Source organism: Terrapene carolina, unplaced genomic scaffold (genome assembly GCF_002925995.2).
Source record: "Terrapene carolina triunguis isolate 2854851 unplaced genomic scaffold, T_m_triunguis-2.0 Scaffold62, whole genome shotgun sequence".
Lineage (NCBI taxonomy): Eukaryota > Metazoa > Chordata > Testudines > Emydidae > Terrapene > Terrapene triunguis.
Genome location: NW_020664413.1, coordinates 6,596,261 through 6,620,113, shown reverse-complemented (window position 1 = coordinate 6,620,113; position 23,853 = coordinate 6,596,261). Strand labels below are relative to the sequence as shown.

General features: G+C 44.4%; 1 protein-coding gene across 1 annotated transcript in view; it reads right to left on the bottom strand.

Moving 5' to 3' along the window:
- PTPN4 (protein tyrosine phosphatase non-receptor type 4) overlaps window positions 1-20,690 on the bottom strand; it is a 214,180-nt gene extending 193,490 nt beyond the window's left edge. The window contains exon 1 of the mRNA XM_026647734.2: window positions 20,179-20,690. The gene's annotated coding sequence lies outside the window, so the exon portion shown is untranslated. The remainder of the gene's footprint in view (window positions 1-20,178) is intronic.
- Window positions 20,691-23,853: the final 3,163 nt, after the last annotated feature.

Below are 23,853 nucleotides of genomic sequence, written 5' to 3'. Positions count from 1 at the left end.
ATACAAGTACTGTAATACAATCTCTTTATCATGAAAGCTGAACTTACAAACGTAGAATTATGTACAGAAAAACCTGTATTCAAAAATAAAACAAAGTAAAACTTTAGAGACTAAAAGTCCACTCAGTCCTACTTCTTGTTCAGTTAGTCACTCAGACAAACAACTTTGTTTACATTTGCAGGAGATAATGCTGCCCGCTTCTTGTTTACAATGTCATCTGAAAGTGAGAACAGGTGTTCACAAGGCACTGTTGTAGCCGGCATCGCAAGATATTTACTTGCCAGATGCGCTAAAGATTCATATGTCCCTTCATGCTTCAACCACCATTCCAAAGGAGTCAGATGCCATCAGCAGAAGATTGATTTTCTTTTTTGGTGGTTCGGGTTCTGTAGTTTCCACATCAGAGTGTTGCTCCTTTAAGACTTCTGAAAGCATGTTCCACACCTCGTCCCTCTCAGATTTTGGAAGGCACTTCAGAGTCTTAAACCTTGGGTCGAGTGCTGTAGCTATTTTTAGCAATCTCACATTGGTTCCTTCTTTGCCTTTTGTCAAATCTGCAGTGAAAGTGTTCTTAAAATGAACAACATGTGTTGAGTCATCATCCAAGACTGCAATAACATGAAATATATAGCAGAATGCAGGTAAAAGAGCAGGAGACATACAATTCTCCCCCAAGAAGTTCAGTCACAAATTTAATTAACGCACTTTTTTTTAAACGAGCGTCATCAGCATGGAAGCATGTCCTCTGTAATGGTGGCCGAAGCATGAAGGGGCATACGAATGTGTAGCATATCTGGCATGTAAATACCTTGCAACTCCGGCTACAAAAGTGCCACGCGAATGCCTGTTCTCACCTTCGGGTGTCATAGTAAATAAGAAGCAGTCAGCAGTAACTCCCATAAATGTAAACAAACTTGTTTGTCTTAACAATTGGCTGAACAAGAAGTAGGACTGAGTGGACATCTAGGCTCTAAAGTTTTACATTGTTTTGTTTTTGAGTGCAGTCATGTAACAAAAAAATCTACATTTGTAAGTTGCACTTTCACGATAAAGAGACTGCACTACAGTACTTGTATGAGGTGAATTGAAAAATACTATTTCTTGTTTATCATTTTTACAGTGCAAATATTTGTAATAAAAATAATATAAAGTGAGCACTGAACACTTTGTATTCTGTGTTGTAATTGAAATCAATGCATTTGAAAATGTAGAAAAATATCAAAAATATTTAATAAATTTCAATTGGCATTCTATTGTTTAACAGTACAATTAAAACTGCGATTAATCGTGATTAATTTTATAAATCACAGTTACTTTTTTTAAATTAATCGCGTGAGTTAACTGCAATTAATCAATAACCCTAATATTAAGACAAATCTGAAAAATAAGCTAAATAAAAATTCTTGCCTTCAGGCACTAACCATCTTCTCTTGCTCCTACATCTAAATAGCAATATACTATAAAATCAAAGGCTAATACGGTAGAGTTAATGAGCTATTTTTGCATTTACTTATAAGTTTATAACACATCCACAAACATTCTATTTAGCCTGCACAAACACAATTAAGAAAAACATGTCACTCAATAGGACTGCATTCATCCCTTCATTAATTTCACTTTAAGATTTTTTTTATCTTCAGTGGAAAATCACTAGCAATTCTGCCTTATTGCAAAATTATAGGGTGCTACATAAAACTCAAATAAAGAAAGGCTCATTTTCACCTTTGAAGATAGGGAGTGAGACAGTAGAGAGCTAGGGGCCATAGAAATAAATGGCCAATCATCACAGACTATCTGGCTTGCCAACTCAGCGTACAGTGCCTTCATCTCAAGTTGGGCTACCTCAACAACAGCAACTCTGCTGATCTCAGCTGTTTAGGTGGGTTACAAGAAATGGGATGGTTTTTGATAAAATTAAGTTTCGGCCCATTAAGGCCTTGAAAAATCAGCACAAAATTTTTTTAAACAGATCTACAAGTGGATGGGAAGACAGCGTACAATGTACCAGCATAAGGTACACTCAGTAGCATGCATTACCCGACCAGTGAACTAGTACATGTTAAATTAGCTGGTTTCTGTGTAGCTTTAACAAAGAGTTACAGGTAGAACATATTCTAATAGCCCAACCAGGATGAAGGACAAAGACACAGATCACCATGTCTGAGTGTATATCAAGCAGGAAAGGGCACCATTCTAAATAGTAACTTTCTGATCATTGCTGCTATTCTGGTGTCTAGGGACAGTAATGCGTCCAGACAATTTAGAAACTGCATATTAAACTTAAAAATCAGAGAGCAGCGGCTTTCAAAGGAAGATGAAGTCAGAGCTTCTGCCAGTTCCTCAAAGTACTTCCTTTATCCTATCATGATTTCTGTCTTATACAGATTGAACTTGAGCCAGCTGCTTTTTATCCAGGTACTTAATTTATTCAGGCATTCAGACAGCTAAATTATGGTAACATCTGCATTACAGTGGAATGTTAACGTACTGTTGCCACTGAAACCTGAGGCATCTCAAAATTTCACCCCATGTTCAACATTGGTGGGGAAAAGGATAAATATAGGGGGAAGGATATGTATGCAATAGCATGCACGTATGCAGTAGCATAAAATCCCTCCTTGGCAGCGGTACTGGATTTCCTTATCTGTAAGGGGTTACCCAGTTCAAATAACCTAGTTGGCACCTGACCAGAAGGACCAATGAGGAAAGAAGATACTTTCAAATCTGGGGGAGAAGGATTTGTTTGTTGTTCTCTTTTGTTGTTCCCTCTCCGGACGGAAGGAGAAGCCAAACAGGTCCAATATCTCCTGAAAATATACCTGGAATAGAATAATCCATCTAAAACCACAGAAATTGTAAGTAGGGCAAGGAAATGCGTTAGGTTATCTTTTGTTTGGCTTGTGAATTTTCCTGTTACTGTCCAGCTGAGCCCAGAGGGGAATCCTCTGTGTTTTAAATCTTTTTATTACCCTGTAAAGTTACCTTCCATGCTGATTTTGCAGGTGTGATTCTTTTATTTTATTTTTTTTATAAATAAAGTTCTTCTTTTAAGAACCTGATTGATTTCAGTGTCCTGAAGACAAAAGGTCTGGTCTGTGCTCACACTGCTAAGGCAACTGGTTGGTATATTATTCTCAAGCCTCCCCAGGAAAGGGGGTTAAGGGACTTGGGAGGATATTTGGGGGGAATAGGGATTCCTAGTGACCCTTCCCTGAATTTGTGTGTAAATCACTTGGTGGTGGCAGCAATACCATCCAAGGACAAGGAAAGGAATTTGTGCCTTGGGGAATTTTTAACCTAAGCTGGTAGAATACAAGCGTAGGGGGTCTTTCATGCGGTCCCCACATCTGTACCCCAGAGTTCAGAGTGGTGGGGGAGGAGGGAGAACCCTGACAGCACTACAGGTGTAAATGAAGAGCCTAGCACCAGGAAGGGCGAGGTGCACTGAGATTTTCTTAGTGAAAGATGCTTTGGCATCCCACTATGCCATTAGCAGAGGCTGAATTTTCAATTCATGACTTCTTAGTAGTTGCCTTGGTGCCAAGTTTGTCACAGACAAAGAAACAATAAATGGCATCAAAACAGGATGAGATGCCTTCTACTTCAATGGCTTTGTTGAGGGAACTCAGTTCCATGGAAAAATGAAGTCATTAAGTTAATCATCTCATTCCCATACTCTTGAGGTTCATGGAATTCATGAACATCTAGAGCCTAAATATGATGGTGATGGGTACAAGAGTAACAAAGATTTATTTATTTTTCTATTTTCTTATAACTTTGGTGTACTGTGTGTTTGATTTTATGGTATATTTCTAATTATGATGACATGGAAGTAAGAACAGATGGTTAGTGGTTGAAGGAAAAGATTGTGTTGAACTGTAACTTCCTTATTTTCCGACTCTTGGCACAGTTAGTGCTCTATTCAGTCTTCCTTAGTGCCAAAGAATAGGAAAAAAAATATCCAGTATTCCAAAAACTCTCATTTGGAGAAAACGCTCACACATGAGCACAAGTCAATGGCTCAGATTCTCCACAGCTTACTTTATTAAAAACAATTGTTTATAAAATGACAATCAAAATAAATCTTCAAACTTAAAGGCCCAACAACAGATCCTCTTACATACTAAGAATTACTCAAACACTTGCCCTATCTATTAATGTCATGCATAAATCTATCAGAAGCATAGCCAAATTAATGTCTTATACCATGCCCTAAAACTGACCAACTTCTGTGTCTGGTGGCCGTGGACCACAGGAGGCAACATCCCCAAGATCATGAGCCACATACTGAAAAATCCCTTCTCAGCCCCAGGAAATCTAATTCAAGAACACAAGAGTAAGTGACCCAACAAGTACTCAAATACTATGGTGATGGTTGCCTATAACAGTTGTCATGTCCCATCATGCCTGAGTTTGTGCCACATAAGATGCCACATAACTGTTTCAACTAGTCTCCCTCCTTATGGGGTCTAGTTTATTGGTATGGTTAAACAAAAACAATTCCCCCTTCACACTTGGATCTGGGCTTCCCAGGTCTTTTCTGGCCTTTTGCCTGGAATTTATAATCATCCTTTTATCAGAGATTCTCACTCATCTTACTTCTGGGCTCATGCTCCAGGCTACATAGGCAGAGAGAGCTCTGCCAGTCTCCAACTCTGGATCCTTGGCTGCTACACTGCTCCCCAGGCAACTATCCTTCTGCCAATTTCTGTGGAGAACCTCATTCCAGGTCTTTCCCAGTCCCAAGTTTCTCCTAGACTGAACCAATAATTCTGCTTTAAATCCCCAATAATTAACAACATTTTCCTCAGTCACATGCCCTTTTCCTTCATGTGCTTCATCTGGAGACTATCCATGCAAAACTCAGCCTTAAGGAGTTATGCCCTTCTCAAAGTTGTGTTGAGACAGCATTTGAGCTTGCAGGAGCAGTACCTTGTTACGTGCCAATACAAAAACCTACAATTTTAATGTCCAAAATGGATGATTTGGGCAACAGTTGATCTCACACATAGCTAGGTCCCATACCAATTACGACCTTATAGGCTCAACAACACTGAATTGCTCTCTGAAGCATATACATAATCAGTACAGACCACAGGTGTCAATCACATGGCAGCTCACCTATGTGAGAGAAACCCGTGCATTCTGCATTAATTGAAGGTGGGTGCTTTCCAAGGGAAGCCCCAAGTAGAGTTCAGTTGTCTAACAATGAGGTTACATTTTCCTGGTTCAGTGTGGTAAGTTCAAAAGTTGAATTATATCTGGGGTTCTCAACCTTTTTCTTTCTGAGCCCTCGCGCCCCTCCCCACCCCCAACATGCTATAAAAACTCTACGGCCAACTGGTTTTCTGCATATAAAAGCCACGGCTGGCATTAAGAGATAGCAAGCAGGACAATTGCCCAGGGCCCCATGCCACAGGAGGCACCACAAAGCTACGTTGCTGAGGCTTCAGCCCCGGGTGGTAGGTCTCGGGGCCCTGCAATATTCCTTGCAGTCCTGCGCGGCGGGACTTTCGCTAGGGCCCTGGGCAGAAAGCCAGACTAATGCCGGCCATGCTTAGCAGACATCCTGAAACCTGCCTACGGCTCCCCGGGGGCCCCAGACCTTTGGTTGAGAACCACTGGATTATATAACTTAATGCCTGTGTGAATGGGACAGTAAATGACTATATCACATGGAACAATGATTGTAGATATGCATCTATTAGGATGCCACACTGACTGATAGTACTGGTCTTCTGTAATATCTCTATTAATGATCTGAAAGAGGAAGTAAACAGCAGTATCATATGCAAATACAACATGAAGGAGGTGCTGAGAACATCATTCAGGACAGAGAAATACAAAGTGACATTGGAAATATAGCCATGAAATAAAAAAAGATTCAATCTGGAAAATTACAAACATCTGAGGATTAATCCCAAAAATAGACATTCAGTGGGAGGGAGAGACTTGGGAACAACTGCGGTCTGTCCAGCATAGGTGGAGCTGGTAACAATGTTTGCAATTAAGGGTGCCTTCCACCTTCCATTATAAATTCATAGAAGAATCATAGAAGATTAGGATTGGAAGAGACCTGAGGAGGTCAGCTAGTCCAACCCCCTGCTCAAAGAAGGACCAACACCAACTAAATCATCCCAGCCAGGGCTTTGTCAAGCTGGGCCTTAAAAACCTCTAAGGATGGAGATTCCACCACCTTCCTAGGTAACCTATTCCAGTGTTTCACCACCCTCCTAGTGAAATAGTGTTTCCTAATATCCAACCTAGACCTCCCCCACTGCAACTTGAGACCATTGCTTCTTGTTCTGTCCCCCGCCACCACTGAGAACATCCTCTTTGGAACCCCCCTTCAGGTAGTTGAAGGCTGCTATTAAATCCCCGATCACTCTTCTCTTCTGCAGACTAAACAAGCCCAGTTCCCTCAGCCTCTTGTCGTAAGTCATGTGCCCCAGCACCCTGATCATTTTCATTGCCCTCTGCTGGATTCTCTCCAATTTGTCCACATCTTTTCTGTAGTGGCGGGCCCAAAACTGGACACAATACTCCAGGGGTGGCCTCACCAGTGCCGAACAGAGGCCTCGATCTGCTAGCAATGCTCCTATTAATGCAGCCCAATATGCCGTTAGCCTTCTTGGGAACAAGGGCACACTGCTGACTCATATCCAGCTTCTTGTCCACTGCAATCCCCTGGTCCTTTTCTGCAGAACTGCTGATTAGCCAGTCGGTCCCCAGCCTGTAGTGGAGCACGGGATTCTTCCGTCCTAAGTGCAGGACTCTGCACTTGTCTTTGTTGAACCTCATCGGATTTCTTTTGGCCCAATCCTCCAATTGTCTAGGTCACTGTGGACCCCATCCCTACCCTCCAGTGTATCTACCTCTCCCCCCAGCTTAGTGTCATCTGTGAACTTGCTGAGGGTGCAATCCATCCCACCATCCAGATCATTAATGAAGATATTGAACAAAACCAGCCCCAGGACTAACCCCTGGGGCACTCCGCTTGATACCGGCTGCCAATTAGACATCGAGCTGTTGATGGCTACCTGTTGAGTCCGACAATCTAGCCAGCTTTCTATCCACCTTATAGTCCATTCATCCAATACATACTTTTTTAACTTGCTGGCAAGAATGCTGTGGGAGACCATATCAAAAGCTTTGCTGAAGTCAAGATGCTTGTTGCTAAGATACCTGTAGAAACCCTTCTTGTTACCCTTCATATCCCTTGCTAGCTGCAACTCCAGTTGTGTTTTGGCCTTCCTGATTACACCCTGCATGCTCGAGCAATATTTTTATACTCCTCCTCCATCAGTCCAAGTTTCCACTTCGGGTAAGCTTCCTTTTTGTGTTTAAGCTCACCGAAGATTTCATTGTTAAGCCAAGCTGGTCACCTGCCATATTTGCTATTCTTTCTGCACATCGGGATGGTTTGTTCCTGCGCCCTCAATAAGGCTTCTGTAAAATACAGCCAGCTTTCCTGGACTCCTTTCCCCCTCATATTAGCCTCCCAGGGGATCCTGCCCTCAGATCCCTAAAGGAGTCAAAGTCTGCTTTTCTGAAGTCCAGGGTCCGTATTTTGCTACTCTCCTTTCTTCCTTTTGAGAGGATCTTAAACTCAACCATCTCATGGTCACTGCTGCCCACATTGCCACCCACTTCTACTTCCCCTACCAATTCATCCCTGCTTGTAAGCAGCAGGTCATGTTCCTTTTCAGTTGCCTACAACTTTGCCAAACTTTAACCATTTGAACTTGAATTTTCCATGCTTGTTTTCTGTACAATGCTGAATTTTCTTGGAAAGTTTCAGCAAAAATGGTTCAGGCATTTCTGAGAACCGGATTAGGGAAGAATAGATAGCTTTACCAATATTATTTCTCCTCCCACCCCCAAAATGTTTCTTTGAAAGGATTTGATGCTTCAATGTTTTGGAGCAGGAAATCCATCCATATTTGGCTATACTATAAGACACTGAAAAATGCCATCTGTACATCCTCAGTAGAGCCTGTGAGAGTCACTGCTAAAAATCACTGAACATTTCACTTACAACAAGGAAGCTCTCAGCCCCATGGAGCTTTGGCATGCTTCAGGACAACAACAAGCGTAGCGGTAGCAGAATAGCCTTTCATCTAGTAAAAGGAGCACTGGGTTGAGAATCAAAAGAACATTAGCTCGTCTCAGCTCTTTCACTAACTGGTGTTAATTCTGTGCACTATTATTGAAAAAAAGCCTCATTCCCGCACCTTAAGAGACAGGTAAGCACCGTTACCACCATTTTACAGATGTGATAACAGACTTTGAAGAAGGTCACTTCTTGGAGAGCTAAGAATAGAACACAGGTTTCTAACATGGTGCATTCAAATCTCGCCTAGTCAGCCACACTGCCTTTCAGAGTGAATGTGTCAAATCTATGTGCTGTCTGCAACCACTAGACCACACTTGACTTCCAGTATTAAAACCCACGAATCCTGATTCTTAACTTTCTTCTGCTGTCAAGCAAAAAGTTGTATAAATCACTGGCAACATGTACTGTAACATCACTGAGGTGGCTAGTCCATGTAAAAAACAACAACTTACTATTGCTTCCAGCTACTTCTTTAGTTCAAGTGTAGAGTTCTCTGCTGTGGACCTAAAACCCTGGTTTCAACTCCTGCTGAATCTTATTCAGTTTGCTTTTTAAAATCTTATTTCTGTGAGACAGTTCCATGAATCCTTTAAGATTACTACCACAGAAAAAATGTTTTTCGTCTTTGTTCACTTTGCTCTTTGGATACACTTTGTGTATAGTCAATTTCAGTATTTCTCCTGTATAGTTATTTTCTATTTATGCAGACAGCGAGAGAAGAAACTTTTTTGGGGGTGGGGGGGAAGAGAATAGGAAAAAAGACTGTACAACCACAATAACTGGCAAGGGGACTCATGTGTATGCATAAGTCCCTAAAACTCCCTTTTTGAAACTGAATACATTTAAAGTTGATGGTGTACTTTTACAGCTGGAATGACAGATTTAGCATGAAACATTAAAAATAAATATGTTTAGTTTGGCTAAAGTGGGACCAAAACAGGGAAATATGGCAACTTTATACACACATATATTTGAAGTGTATAAACACTAAGGAAGAAGGGCATCTTAGGTAGTACATTTATGTACCTAGGAATTATGAATTTAAAAACAGAAAATTTAGGAAGAAAAGAATATTTTAAGTCACAAGGACCAGTGGTATTCACCCAAGAGTTCTGAAGGAACTCAAATGTGAAAATGCAGAACTACTAATTGTGGTACGTAACCAATCATTTAAATCAGCTTCTGTACCAGCTGACTGGAGGACAGCTAATGTGATGCCAATTTTTTTTAAAAGGCTCCCGAGGTGATCCCGGCAATTACAGGCTGGTAATCCTAACTTCAATACCAGGCAAATTATTTGAAATTATAGTAAAGAACAGAATGATCAGATACATAGATGAACACGATTTCTTGGGGTGAAGAGTCAACATGGTTTTTGTAAAGGGAAATTATGCCTCACCAATCTACTAGAATTCTTTGAGGGGGTCAACAAGCATGTGGACAAGGGGGCTCCAGGGGATATAGTATATTTAGATTTTCAGAAAGCCTTTGACAACATCCCTCACCAAAGGCTCTTAAAGCAAAGTAAGTTGTCATGGGATCAGTGGGAAAAGTCCTCTCATGGATCAGTAACTGGTTAAAAGATAGGAAACAAAGGGTAGGAATAAATGGTCAGTTTTCAGAATGGAGACAGATAAATAGTGGTGTCCCCCAGGGGTCTGTACTGGGACCAGTACTGTTCAACATATTCATAAATGATCTGGAAAAGGGGGTAAACAGCGAGGTGGCAAAATTTGCAGATGATACAAAATTATTCAAGATAGTTAAGTCCCAAACAGACTCCAAAGAGTTACAAAAGGATCTCACAAACTGGGTGACTGGGCAACAAATTGGAAGATGCAATTCAATGTTGATAAATGCAAAGTAAAGCACGCTGGAAAACATAATCCCAACTATACATATAAAATGATGGGGTCTAAATTAGCTATTACCACTCAAGGAAGATCTTGGAGTCATTGTGGATAGCTCTCTGAAATCATCCACTCAATGTGCAGCAGTAGTCAAAAAAGTGAATAGAATGTCAGGAATCATTAGGAAAGGGATAAGAAAACAGAAAATATATTGCTGCCATATAAATCCATGGTACACCCACATCTTGAACACTCCATGCAGAACTAGTCACCCCATCTCTAAAAAGATATATTGGAATTGGAAAAGGTACAGAAAAGGGCAACAAAAGTGATTAGGGGTACAGAACAGCTTCTATAATGAGGAGAGATTAATAAGACTGAAACTTTTCAGCTTGGAAAAGAGATGACTAAAGGGGGATATGATAGAGGTCTATAAAATCATGACTGGTGTGGAGAAAGTAAATAAGGAAGTGTTATTTATTTATTTTCTCATAACACAAGAACTAAGGGTCACCAAATGAAATTAATAGGCAGCAGGTTTAAAACAAACAAAAGAAAGTATTTCTTCACACAACGCACAGTCAACCTGTGGAACTCTTTGCCAGAGAATGTTGTGAAGGCCAAGACTATAACAGGGTTCAAAAAAGAGATAGATAAATTCATGGAGGATAGGTCCATCAACAGCTATTAGCCTGGATGGGCTGGGATGCACAACCATGCTCTGAAGTGTTCCTAGTCTCTATTTGCCAAAAGCTGCGAATGGGCAACAGGGGAAAGATCACTTGATGATTATATGTTCTGTTCACTCCCTCTGAAGCACCTGGCATTGGCCACTGTTGGAAGACAGGACACTGAGCTAGATGGACCATTGGTCTGACCCAGTATGGCCATTCTTATGTTCTCAGTAACAAACAGAATAGTAAATTAACAAGACTATCACCAAGCTGACCACGAGATCTTTTAAGACTGTGGAAAAATCTTCCAAAGAAAGTACTGCACTAAAAGATCTACAACTTGAGGTATTTAAAATGAAAAAAAAACACAGACTAAAATACTTTTAGAAAAATCCTGCATTGGTAGAGGGCTGGAATAGATCTTTGCTGTCTTTCTAGTCTAGGACAGATTCTAATTAAAGGAATCCAAGTGTTTAAAATGGCATCTCTATTCTTTAGCCATAATAAACTTGGTTTCATCTGAAAATCTTGGTATTTGAATTATAGTGCTTGACCAATCAGTATGTGGCCAGGTAGCCTTTCTTGAAAATGGTAAGGAGTGGCTAAAATGAGAGGGGAACACAAAATTCACTCTGGGGAGTGCACTATGATTTCCCTCCCCCAAACCTCAGATGTGGTCTGATAACTCCCAAATGGCAGCTCCACTTCACTGTACTTTCCCCAAGCAGTGAAAATATTTCTGAGAGAACATTCTCCATTACATATCACACACACTTATCATTAAAGGTTGTTAGTTTACTTTATTGTTGAATGGGTACACACCTTGCCATCTTTAAAGCCATATACCACACAGCCCATTTGTAGCCAAGTACACTTGTATTTCCCATTAAATACTGCTCTTAAAATTGATCAACGGAGTTACTGCAGAACAATACAAAGAGTTTCCTTGGACAAGAGTCCAAGTGTTCCACCTCTCTAGTTCTTCCACTAGAATGCAGAAGATGAGGAACTAATTTGAGTTTCAATAGAAGTAAGAACCTTGTTTTATACAACTTTTCTTATGTGCTTTAGGCCAGGTCTTCACGATAAACTTATGTCTGTATAACTATATGGCTATGGGGTGTGAAAAAGCCACACCACTGAACGCAGTTATTCCGACCTAAGCCCGGGTATACAGCGTGCTACGTCAACGGGAGGGCTTCTCCCATCGACACAACTACTGACTCTTGCAGAGGTAGATTAACTACCCCGATGGGAGAAACTCTCCTGTCGGCATAGCAGCATCTTCACTGAAGTGCTGGAGTGGCACAGCTGAGCCGCTGCAGCGTTTTAAGTGTAGACCTGCCCTTAGCAGCGATTTGAATGGCTTACAGTTTTTTGCAAAAACTTTGAAGGGACAGTGTGAAAAGTCATTACAGAAGATTTTATTGTACTATAGTACAGATCCCTAAACAAGCCTCTTTTTTTCTTAACCTAAATCTGTATGACTCATTCTCCTGACCACGATAGAATTATAGAAATGTAGGGCTGGAAGGGACCTTGAGAGGTCATCTAATCCAGCCCCCCGCACTGAGGCAGGACCAAGTCTACCTAGAGCATTTTTGACAGATGTTTATCTAACCTGTTCTTAAAAGCCTCTAATGACGAGGATTTCACAACCTCCCTTGGAAATCTATTCCAGTGCTTAACTATCCTTACAGTTAGAAAGTTTTCCCCCTAATACCTTACCTAGATCTCCCTTGCTGAAGATTAATCCAATTCATGGAGAACAATTTATAACATCACCTTTATAACAGCCCTTAACATATGCCAACATATGATATGACCACAGAATCTGTCAGAATTTTAAGTGTTATCTTTGCAATTCATGTAAAATTAAAAACTTATGCTAAACTCAAAAAAAATGCTCAATAATTCCATTAATTAGGCTCTAAGTGTCACATAATACATACATGGCTGCCTTTTTTTTCCCCCTCTAAAAGAAGAAGGGAGGAAGACTAGGCTCTGCATTCTTACTGGCACTGTATGGTTTGCTGAAGATGTCCTCTCAATATGTCATCACAGAACGATACATGCTGGGATTTCAGCTAAGTGTCAAAACTTTTTTTAATTTTTTTTTTTTTTTTTAAAGCTAGGTTAAAACTATTACTGTGCTACTACTTTAGTCTGGGCAAGGTGGAGGTCACTGGGGGTGGGGAGGAGACATCGCCCCCATTCCCAAAGGAATATTCCATCCACAGCTGGCTCCGAGAGAAAAGAACCAGATATACTACTGCTAGACCAGTGGTTGCCAAACTTTTTTATTAAGTCAACCCACCCACTCCATTTTGTCTTCTTTTTTTTTATGACCCACCATTCTCTCTGTTATGTTATGATATGTTCTCTCTGCCCCAGCCCTGCAACCCTAATCCAGGCACAATGCAGAGGGAAGGCCTGAGAGGAAGGGGTTGGAAAATGACCCCGCCGTGGCAGCTCCTGTTCTGTGGAACTGGCTTCCCACTCCAGGTGTTACGGGAGCCTCCCCCTCTGACAGTTGAACCAAATTTGAGTGGCATTGCGACCTGGAGCATGGGGTCGCAGCATCAATTGGGGGTGGCCAGGCCAAATTTAAGTGATGCTGTGCCCCTGGTTGCATCACTAGAGCAGGGAGCCAGGCTTAATCCTGTAGAACAAGAGCGGCTCCTGCCGGGTGGGCTTGCTCTCCAGTCCTCCCTCTGCCCCAGAACTCCACCCACAGTGGGCCAGGAATAGTGCATGTTTGCCCAGGCCAGGGCCCAGTGATGGGTTAATCCAGCCCTGGATGTGGCAATCCATCTAGAATCTCCCTGTTACCCACTGATAGGTCAAGACCCACCATTTGGGGAATACTATGCTAGACCACTGGTCATCTCCTTCTTTGGTTTTGTCTTCTCCCACCTGTTCACCCCAATAATCTTAACGACCTCTTCTCTCCACCTTCAGTTTCCCTCCACCACTGCAGACAATCGCATTGTACTATTCCTGTACAGACCACTTTCACAACATTGCAAATAGAAGCAGAGTGAAAAAACTCATGAGTACTGCATGGAGCCTTTCATCGCTTTCTGAACAGTGATAGCATGAGAGTGAAAGTGGTATATGAAGAAAGTAGTCATGAGCATATGGTGAAAGATTCTCTTGTTCAACAATTTTTATAATTGGTACGGGTGGAAATGAGATGGATGCAGGATGTGAAGGCATGGGATACATGTGATCTTGCATCAAATTTAGACAAGGTGGGGTGGGATGGGGAGAGAATAAAGATACAGTGCACCACAGAAGCCAATTGCTAGAAGCATTCTGAATTACAGACAAAATAAACCAAAATAACAGCTTATTTTACTTATCAGTATTAAGCAGTACTCTAATAGTGGCCTTTATAACCAAAGAAAAAGGGTGCTTTTGACCACTACTTATTTGTAATCAGGTTTTAACTCAAACTAAACAAAACATTCACTTAATATCTTTACCCATACCAGCTATCAAAAGTAATTTAAGCTCTCCATTAGTCTTGGTCTACCACACCCATTGGTTTAAAATACCATCCTACTTTACTTCTCACCTGCTCTGTTCATATCACAGGACTTCAAGCAAAAAGCCTTCTAGAAGAAAGTGCCATCATACAAAATACCACCTGTCTAATGGGGTGGTGGCATGAACAGCTTCAAAAGTACAAGCATAACTTTGATTTTTGTTTTGAAAGTCCGACAGTCCAATATATTTAGCTTATTATACTGACTTACTTTTTGAAAAAATGCTTATATACAAATTTACTTTTTTAATTAATCAAGCATATGAATGATACGCAGACCAGTGTTCCCTCTAATTTTTCCCACCCATGTGAGGAATGAATTTTGTTATATGCCCCAATATGGAGGTGATGTGTGACACATCATCTACATATTGGTGCACATAAAATTCATGGGAGTGGGGAGGAGGGATTTGGAGTGTGGGAGGGGGCTCAGGGCTAAGGCAGAGAGTTGGGGTGCAGACTCTGGGGTGGGGCCAGGGATGAGGGGCTCAGGGCTGGGGCAGAGGGTTGGGATGCAGGGGTGTAAGGGCTCCGGCTGGGGATGCGGGCTCTGGGATGGGGGGCGAGGGCTCCGGCGGGGAGTGCGGGCTCTGCGGTTTGGAGTGCAGGAGGGGGCTCCAGGCCTATGACTGGGAGAGAGGACTCCCCCTAGCTCTCTCTCTCCACAGCACCACCTGGGCTGTGGGGGAGAGGCTCCTCTCCCTGTCAGGGCAGCTCTGAGGCTGGAGCTGCTGGATAGGCACTCCTTCCCCAGCCCCAAGAGGTCCAGGCCGGGGGAGAGCCGCTTCAGCCGCGCCTGGGCCCGATCCGGCCGTGGCTAGGTCCGGGCCGCTCCGGCCGTGCCACCCTGGCCAGTCCGGGCGCCCCGGCTGCAGCAGAGTTCGGGCCGGGAGAGGGGCGCTCCAGCTGTGGCAGATGGGGGTTGGGGGAGGGGTGCCCCTCCCCCGGCGGGTTGCCTGAGCGCCTATGCAGCACTAAACAGGCTGCTGCGCAGCCACGCAGGGAACTTAAACACAGACCCTCCGAACTACAGAATTATTCAGTAAAACGGTGTTCATACTCTAAATAGATCTTGGGTCTCTGATAGTTTAATTAACACATTTCCAAGACAACCCACCAACACTGTCAGAATCTAACAATAGGCTGTCCAAACCTTGATTAGGACTTTTGGGCACAGCTGTAATTTAAGCCAGTGGTTCTCAACCTTTCAAAACTACTGTACCCCTTTCAGGAGTCTGATTTGTCTTGCATACTCTCAGGTTTCAACTCACTTAAAAACGACTTGCAAAATCAGACATAAGAATACAAAAGAATCACAGCACACTATTACTGAAAAATTGCTTATTCTCATTTTTACCACATACAGTAAAAGCTGTTTTATCCGGCACTTCACCAACCAGAAAGCTCTATAAACTGGCATTTCTGATATTCATTGAAAGTCTGGTTTATAGTCCGGTTGGCGTGGGGCCGGCAGGTGGTTGGGGCGTGGGACGGGACGTGGCACACGGGACGGGGTGCAGCGCGCGGGCTCTAGGAGGGAGTTTGGGTGCAGGAGGGGGCTCGGGGTAGGGGAATGGGAGAGGGTGTGGAGTGCCGGATCCAGGGGGAGCTCACCTCAGGCGGCTCCACGCAAGCGGCGACCTGTCCCGGCTGCTCCTAGGCAGAGGCACGGCAGGCAGCTCTGCATGCTACCTCTGCTCACAGGCGCCACTCCCCCAGCTGCAGAGCCGGCGCTCGAGGCAGCGTGCAGAGCCTCCTGCCACACCTCTGCCTAGGAGCAGCCGGGACAGGTTGCCGCTTGCGGGGAGCCGCCTGAGGTGAGTGCCCCCCCGGATCCGGGACTCTGAGCCCACTCCTGTGCCCCAACCCTCTGCTCCGAGCCCACTCCCGCACCCAAACTCCCTCCCAGAGCCCACGCCCTGCACCCCCTCCTACACCCCAAGCCCACAGCCCTGCACCTCCTCCCACACCCAAACTCCCTCCCTCTTAGTTAACAGGCATTTTTCACTTATCGGCACCCCCCAGTCTCCCAACATGCCAGATAAAACAGTTTTTACTGTAATTATAAAATAAACCAACTGGAATATAAAGATTGTACTTACATTTCAGTGTATAGTATATAGAGCAGTATAAAGTCATTGTCTGTATGGGTATGTCTACACTACAGGATTAATCCGAATTTAGATAATTCGAATTTGGGAAACAGGTTGTATAAATTCGATTGTGCGCGGCCACACTAAGCACCTTAATTCGGTTTTAAACCACATTAATTCGGTAGTGTGCGGCCACACTACCCCATTAACTTAAACACAGTAATTCGGTGGTGTGCGTCCACACTAACCCTAATTCGAATTAACAAAATCGATTTAGGCTCTACTCCGTTCGTCGAGGTGGAGTACAGAAATCGATTTAAAGGGCCCTTTAATTCGAATTAACTGGCTCTGTAGTGTGGACGGGTGAAGGGTTAATTCGGATTAAGGCAACTAAATCCGAATTAAAGTCCTAGTGTAGACCAGGCCTATGAAATCTTTTGTCAGTTTGTACTGACTTCGCTAGTGCTTTTTATTAATCCAGTTGTAAAACTAGGCAAATAATATCTAGATGAGTTGATGTGCACCCTGGAACACCTCTGCGTACCCCTGGTTGAGAATGACTGATTTAAGCAACAAAAATAATCAGTGGCTAAAATATAGTTTTTCAAAAAGTAAATAATCAGTGCACTTAATCTTTCACACACCTCAAGCTTTTGTTTTTAGCCCCAGCCCTACAACTCCAGACACACAGGCATGGAAGTCAATGAAACTCTAAGCAGGCACAGGTGTTAACGATGATCATTCACTTGTAGCAAGTGCTCACAATAAATAATGACCCAGTATTTCTAGAATGAACATTAAGGCCCTAAATCAGAGTTGGGCAAACTACAGCCCGCGGGCCAAATCTGGCCCGCGGAACCCTCCTGCCCAGCCCCTGAGCTCCTGGCCCGGGAGGCTAGCCCCCGGCCTCTCCACTGCGCAATGCTCTGGGCGGCGGGGCTGCGAGCTCTTGCCGGGCAGTGCAGCTGCAGAGCCACAGCCTGACCCAGTGCTCTGAGGTGCATGGTGGCTGGCTCCAGCCGGGCGGCGTGGATGCTTGTCCTGGTGCTCTGGGCAGCATGGCTGTAGCGTCACCAGCGCTCCAGGCAGCGGTAAGGGGGAAGGGAGGGTTGGATAGAGGGCAGGGGAGTTCGGGGTGGTGGTCAGGGGGCGGGGGTGTGGATAGGGGGCAGAGCGGTCAGAGGGCGAGGAACAGGGGGGTTGAATGGGGCAGGGGTCTGGGGGAGCAGTCAGGAAGGAGGGGGAGTTGGATGGGGTGGCAGGGGGCAGTCAGGGAGAAGGGGTGGCTAGATGGGGCAGGGAAGGGCAGTCAGGAATGAGAGGAGGGTTTAGATGGAGGGCGGGGGGTTTGGAGGCAGTCAGGGAACAGGGAGGGGTGGATGGGACAGGGGTCCTGGGGGGGCCATCAGGGGACAGGGAACGGGAGGGTTGGATGGGGCAGGAGTCCCGGGGGTGGGGGCTGTGAGGGGGCGAGAAGCGAGGAGAGTCGGATGGGGGCAGGGGCCGGGCCACGCCTGTCTCTTTGGGGAGGCACAGCCTTGCCTAACCAGCCCTTCATATAATTTTGGAAACCCGATGTGGCCCTCAGGCCAAAAAGTTTGCCCGCCCCTGCCCTAAATGCTGCAATGTTACTTTTATGTAGGTGGAGCCCTCGCCTGCACAGAGGTCATTGCAGAATCAGAACAAAAATACAGTACTTGGGGAGGCGTACACTTGCCATATATTTAACACCACCATGCTAATTAAAGTGACATTTTAACAGTTAATAAATAATGCCTCTATCCCATATTAGAGAGCTCATTCACTGAAAACAGCAATTAACACATTACAGTACTTTTAACATGCTAGGGTTTTGTTTTCATTTATTTTTGTTTTACAAATACAGCCTCTAACAATAATAAACTATAAACCTGTTACAGAAGAGCAGTTCATATTAACTTTCATGTGGCAACATTTTAAGTACACCCAACCCTGAAAGTATTTTTAGCAAGGGCGTTCAATCAATACTGTCTTAACCTTCTAATTCCTCATTTAAGCTGACTGTAAACACAACTTTAAAGCAATGAATATATTTTGTGGTGCTAGCTAACTGGCAAAAGAAATAAGATTTATTCTGGTATCTAAATTCATTATGAACCTAAATCACAAACAAACCAGAATCTAAGCACATATGGAATGAGACACGAGAAAGCAAAACACCAGCACATTTATGCTTTTGAAGAAGCTTCACGGAGGTTTCAATTTCTGGAACAGCTTTAAGTAGGCTAAATAGATGACAAAAGACAAGAAAAAAATCCTGAAAAAAAAATACTAGGAAACTGGAAAATTAAAGATAGTAAAGAGATATTTTTACACATTCTGTCCTATTTTGTTATGCCTTTCTAAAAGTTCAAGTTAAATGTTTAAAATTGATCTTCAAAATCACATCTTCCGATGTAAACAAAGTTGCATTTCTGAGATTATAAACCACAAACATTCCAGAGATTGTGTGTGTATATTTATATGTGTGTACCCTCTCCAAGGATTGACCTATCAGTTTGATGGTGAAGCATAACAAATTTGAGATTTATGCTATGAAAAAAAACAGGGAGTGGAAAAAATAACTTTTGAGGTCAATGAAGCAAGAAATATTGTCAAAAATAAGGTACTCACAAAATGTTTAGGCAACAAACTGGAAAAGCTTTGGCACAATGCAAATATCTTACAAGAAAATTGTTTTATAAAATTTAATTTAAATTACATTCATGTATCATTACAACACATTTAAGGTGTAATGAGCTCACAGACATCTGGCTGTATGTGGGCACATCAGTAACTCCTTGCATTACAAAGCATTTCTTTACCAATATCAATACAGTAGTCAAAAACCACACATGCAATAAACCCTCACTACCATTCATACCAGAGTTTAGTTTAAGCACGAGAAATATCCAAACTGACAAAATGCATGTGCTACTGTGGCTTAGCCATCGATGTCTACCTTAAAAGCATCCTCTACTGAATTTTTAAAATGCACTAAAAATCGTCAGGGATACAAGCATTTTGATATTGCTTTGACATGTGCATTTTGTTTTAGGCTCTTTAAATCATCTATTACTCATTCTGTAGGAACAGTGGCACAACATTTGATCACATATATATTTACATTTGCTTAAGCAACTGGAACATTTCATGTAAACCGGCAGCTAGCTAGTTTTAACAAAAGCCTTGCTTTGAAAAAACAACAGCATTCTTCCTTTTCCAGATGGCAGTGCAATGAGTTCATGAGTTACCCATCACCAGGTACAGTAAAAGCCTCCCTTGCATATAAGACGTACGCGATTATACAAGCTTTCTGGTTGAGGGAGACACTAAAAAACGTACTGTAAGAATGAAGAGACTACGCTCAAACCTATTTTTCCTGTCCAAAGAAACCCACGGGCACTCACCCATGCACCTAGGAATCATGACAACCTTATACTTCCATATTAAATCCATTCCCAATAGAAGAATGCCTTGTTTCAGAAATGTGAGGAGTTTCCTATACTGCTGGATCCCTAGAAAACATACGCCCCAGCCATCCTCACCACCCCCCTTTCTTCTGAACGGTGTTTTTGAACCCATGGTGTGTTTGGTGGCTTTTTTTCAGCCTTCTTCCGAAATCTTTTGGGCAGGTGGGGGGGGGGGCGGAACCACCCACACTGGCGGGGGCTCTCAGGAGAGCTGCTTTCCATGAACAGCTCCGTATATGGGATGGTACAGGGGGCTGCAGAGGGTGGGCTAGAGAAGGCAAACGCCTGGCCCCTTCTACCCCCTGCACTAGCGCCGCCGCCAGCGCGACCCGCCGCACACACGGCCACAGCCTCCGGTTTCGGAGCCCTGCGCACCCCGCACCGCAGGACGGGGCGTCTCTCACCTTCACATAACAGCCGCGTCCTTCCAGATCAGGCGAGAGGGGCGCTGAGGAGAGACCCGCGGGCTCGGCTCGGCTCGCCGCTGCCTCCCCGCGACCCCCCTCGCGCACACCGGCGCGCTCGCTGCCTTCAGTGCCCGCGCAGCAGCCGCCGCACGGGCAGCAGCAGCAGCCGCCCCGCTCCCAGCCGCAGCGGCGAGGACCACATCGTACTGCGGCGACTGGGCCGAGGGAGGCGGGGAGGGGGCCGGAGAGAAGGCGGCGAACCCCCCCCCTTTCGGACACTCCTCTGCCCCCCCGCCTACAACCGCTGGGGGGCGGCACTAGGACAGGGGACCCCACGGGAAGGGGCACAGGACCCCCCGTACACTCAGTGAGGGGGGGTCTCCTCCGGGGGGGGCGAACCGGAGGAGAGGGCGGAGGCAGCAGGCGTGCGAGCAGGCTCTCTGCCGATGTGAGTGTAGCGCTGCCTGGAGAAGGGGGGAACCGCAGCCTCTTTCCCTCAGGGCCTCCCTCCCTCCTCCTCACACAGGCAGCATAGCAACCAACATGGCGGCTGCGCAGTCACCCAGCGAAGGGGGCACGAGATCTCGCGAGAACTGGAAGTGGAGCAAGCGGGAGCCCCTGCCCTGCTCGTTCGCATCCCGCCTACTCCCCGTTGTCTGCTAAGGGATTGGTGGAGGCAGGGCGAAAGGGGCCGGGGCGGGAATAATCCAACGACTTTGATTGGCTGAGTTAATGCTCAATCCAGCCCAGTCCGACTGTGACGTTGACAAGACCCGGCTCCCTGAGCTGTCAGTCATAATAAGACCTCGCCTCTTGCTTCAGCGCTTTGACGCTGCAATGAAGCACGTTGAGAGCTTCCTGCAAAGGGGGGGGGAGGGGGTTTGTGTCTGTGTCAGGGAGCTGGGTGACACCTAGTGGCAGATACATTTACAGCGAACTTCAGGTCTACATTTTGCACATGCTTTTGAGAGGGCACTGTACTCGTTCAGAATAGGCCACTTCCACCTTCATCGAATTGGCCTTGTTAGCACTGACTCCCCACTTGGTAAGGCAACGCCCATGTTTTCATGAGCTGTGATATATATATATATACTGCTTACTGTATTTTCCACTCCATGCATCTGATGAAGTGGGTTTTAGCCCGCGGGAAAGCTTATGCCCAAATAAATTTGTTGGTCTCTAAAGTGCTACAAGGACTCCTCGTTGTTTTTGCTGATACAGACTAACACGGCTGCCACTCTAAAACCAGTAAATAAAGCCTGGCAATAATTTACACAAATTAATTCCATCTTCATAACCTTACATTTGTGTGACTAGAAGAACACTTGCATTTTGGACACCATGTAGAGTACTTTGTAACTGATTAGAATGTGTTATTGTACTTTATTATTTACATTACCACAGTACCCCAAAACCCCACAAAAGACTGGAGCCTGTTATTCAAGGCACTGCATTACCCCCCCCCCCTTCCCCAGAAACACCGTATAACCCCCTTTGGGACAGACACCATCTCTGTCCCAAAGAATTTTCAATTTAAGAATGTCTTCCTTTATGCTGCTTTTCCTGTTGAAGATTGCAGCAACAGCATGGCGAGTAGGGAGGACCAGACCTCCTTTTCCTTCTCAACAGGTTCCAGCTCCTCCTGGGGGACTCCCCAGTATTCCCAGGCCAGCCAGGAGATCTAATCCCTCCAGTGTGTCCTGGGTCGGCCTCAGGGCTTACACCCATTGGCACATACCCTGTAAAGTTCCAACGGAAGCCTTCCTAGGGCATCCTTATCAGCTGCCTGAACCACATCAACTGGCTCCCCTCCATCCAGAGGAGTAGCAGCTCTACTACAAGGCCCTCCCGAATAGCCAAACTCCTCGCCCTATCTCAGAGAGTAAGCTCACCCCCCGCGAGGCAAAGGTGAGGGTTGGATGCGATGCCAGAATGGCAGCAGCAGGGACGGAGCACGACAGACTGGCCTCCACAATGGAAAAATTTAAGAACTTGATTCTGCAAGCACATACGCGCTTAACTTTAAGTATGTGAGTAGTCTCATTTAGTTCAATAAGAGCACTTGTGCATGAAATTAACTCTGTGTAGAAGTGTTTGCAGGATTGGCACCTAAACAAAACAGAACAGATGAATGTAACAAAAACAGTAAAAGCACATAGGATATGAATGTAAGTGTCATGCAGTTACATTGAGTTGTATGCAATCTTACTCTATGATTTCAAATAATTTTTTGGAAGTGTTTTGGTTTTGTTTCAGGGGGACGGGGGTTAATTTTAAGAATTTGTTGAACCATAACCAATTCCCTAACATTCATTACCACCATCCAATCAAAAAGTTACCCTCCCTGACTGGCTCTTTACCAAGTTTTAAGCAGCTATCTTTTAGTATATTATATAACATTCTACATATAGTATCTCCACAACTATATCAGGGACTGGCACCCTTCCTTTATATAAACCCACCTTCCTCTGGGGTACCTGCCCCACATGGAACTGGGAGGATTTCAGCACCTGGAGAATTCACTTGCTCTTTGTGATGTTCTTCTGGGAGCAAAGGTGTATTGTTTGTGAGGTTGGGAGATTGACTTTTTAAAGTTTTGGCTATGAGAAAGGGCAACTGAGGTAATAGGCAGTCCCCGGGCACCTTCATAGCCCCTGTCAGCAGAGATTTCAAAGTTCATGTTCTGTAACTTATCAATGGACTTTGTTACTAAAAACAAAAATCCATTAGCAATTCTGTATCTTAAACTTTAATTTTAATAATTGAAATTACAAGTCATCAGATAAGGTTACAAAGTTTCAGATCAAGCTATGTAGTCTTGCAATGAACCATGTTGTGTGCGCCTATCAAACGGCTTAACACAAGCTTCGGGAAAAGATTAGCTCAAAGTCCTGTAACCAAATCAGGACACAACACAGTCTATTCTGTACTAATTTCTAGCTTTCTGAGCATTTCCTTAGTTCCCTTTGTAGACATATTCTGTTTAGGAACTTCCAGTTCCTGAATTCTGCACTTTTGCAGCTACTCTCAGCCTCAAACTCTGGGCACTCGTTATCCTCTGTATACTGATAAAGGAATATTCAATTGCAGTTTGTAACTAGTTTCTATAGTGTCCTCTTTCCCAGAGCATAATGAATTTCTTCACCCTGAAATTGCACAGAATGCTTTTTAGTCCAATTACATGTACAATATTCAGGCTTCAAAGTTTGTCTTTTAAATTGCTATGTCAATCTTTATTTTGTGTCTCAATGTGCCAAGCATGATGTCAGTGCTTAGCAAATATTATAAAATTATTATTTTAAACAGAGTGATAGAGAACTCACACCCAAATCATCTGATATTACTATAACTATATTATTAATTTTGTGACAGAAATTGTAAGCTAGCGCGGTGGTGTTTCAGCGGCGCGGCGCTGGGGCGGGGGTTTGGGCAGCCCGGCCCAGCGCGGTGCTTGGGGGGTTTGGCCGGCCCGGCCCGGCGTGGTGCTCCGCGGTGCTCGGGGGTTTGGGCAGCCCGGCGCGGCGCGGGGGGCGGGGGTTTGGGCGGCCCGACCCAGCCCGGTGCTCCGGGAGGGCGGGAGTTTTGGCGGCCCAGCACAGCGCTGGGGCACGGGGTTGAGCGACGTGGTGCTCCGGGGATTTGGGCGGCCCGGCGCAGCGCTGGGGGGGGAAG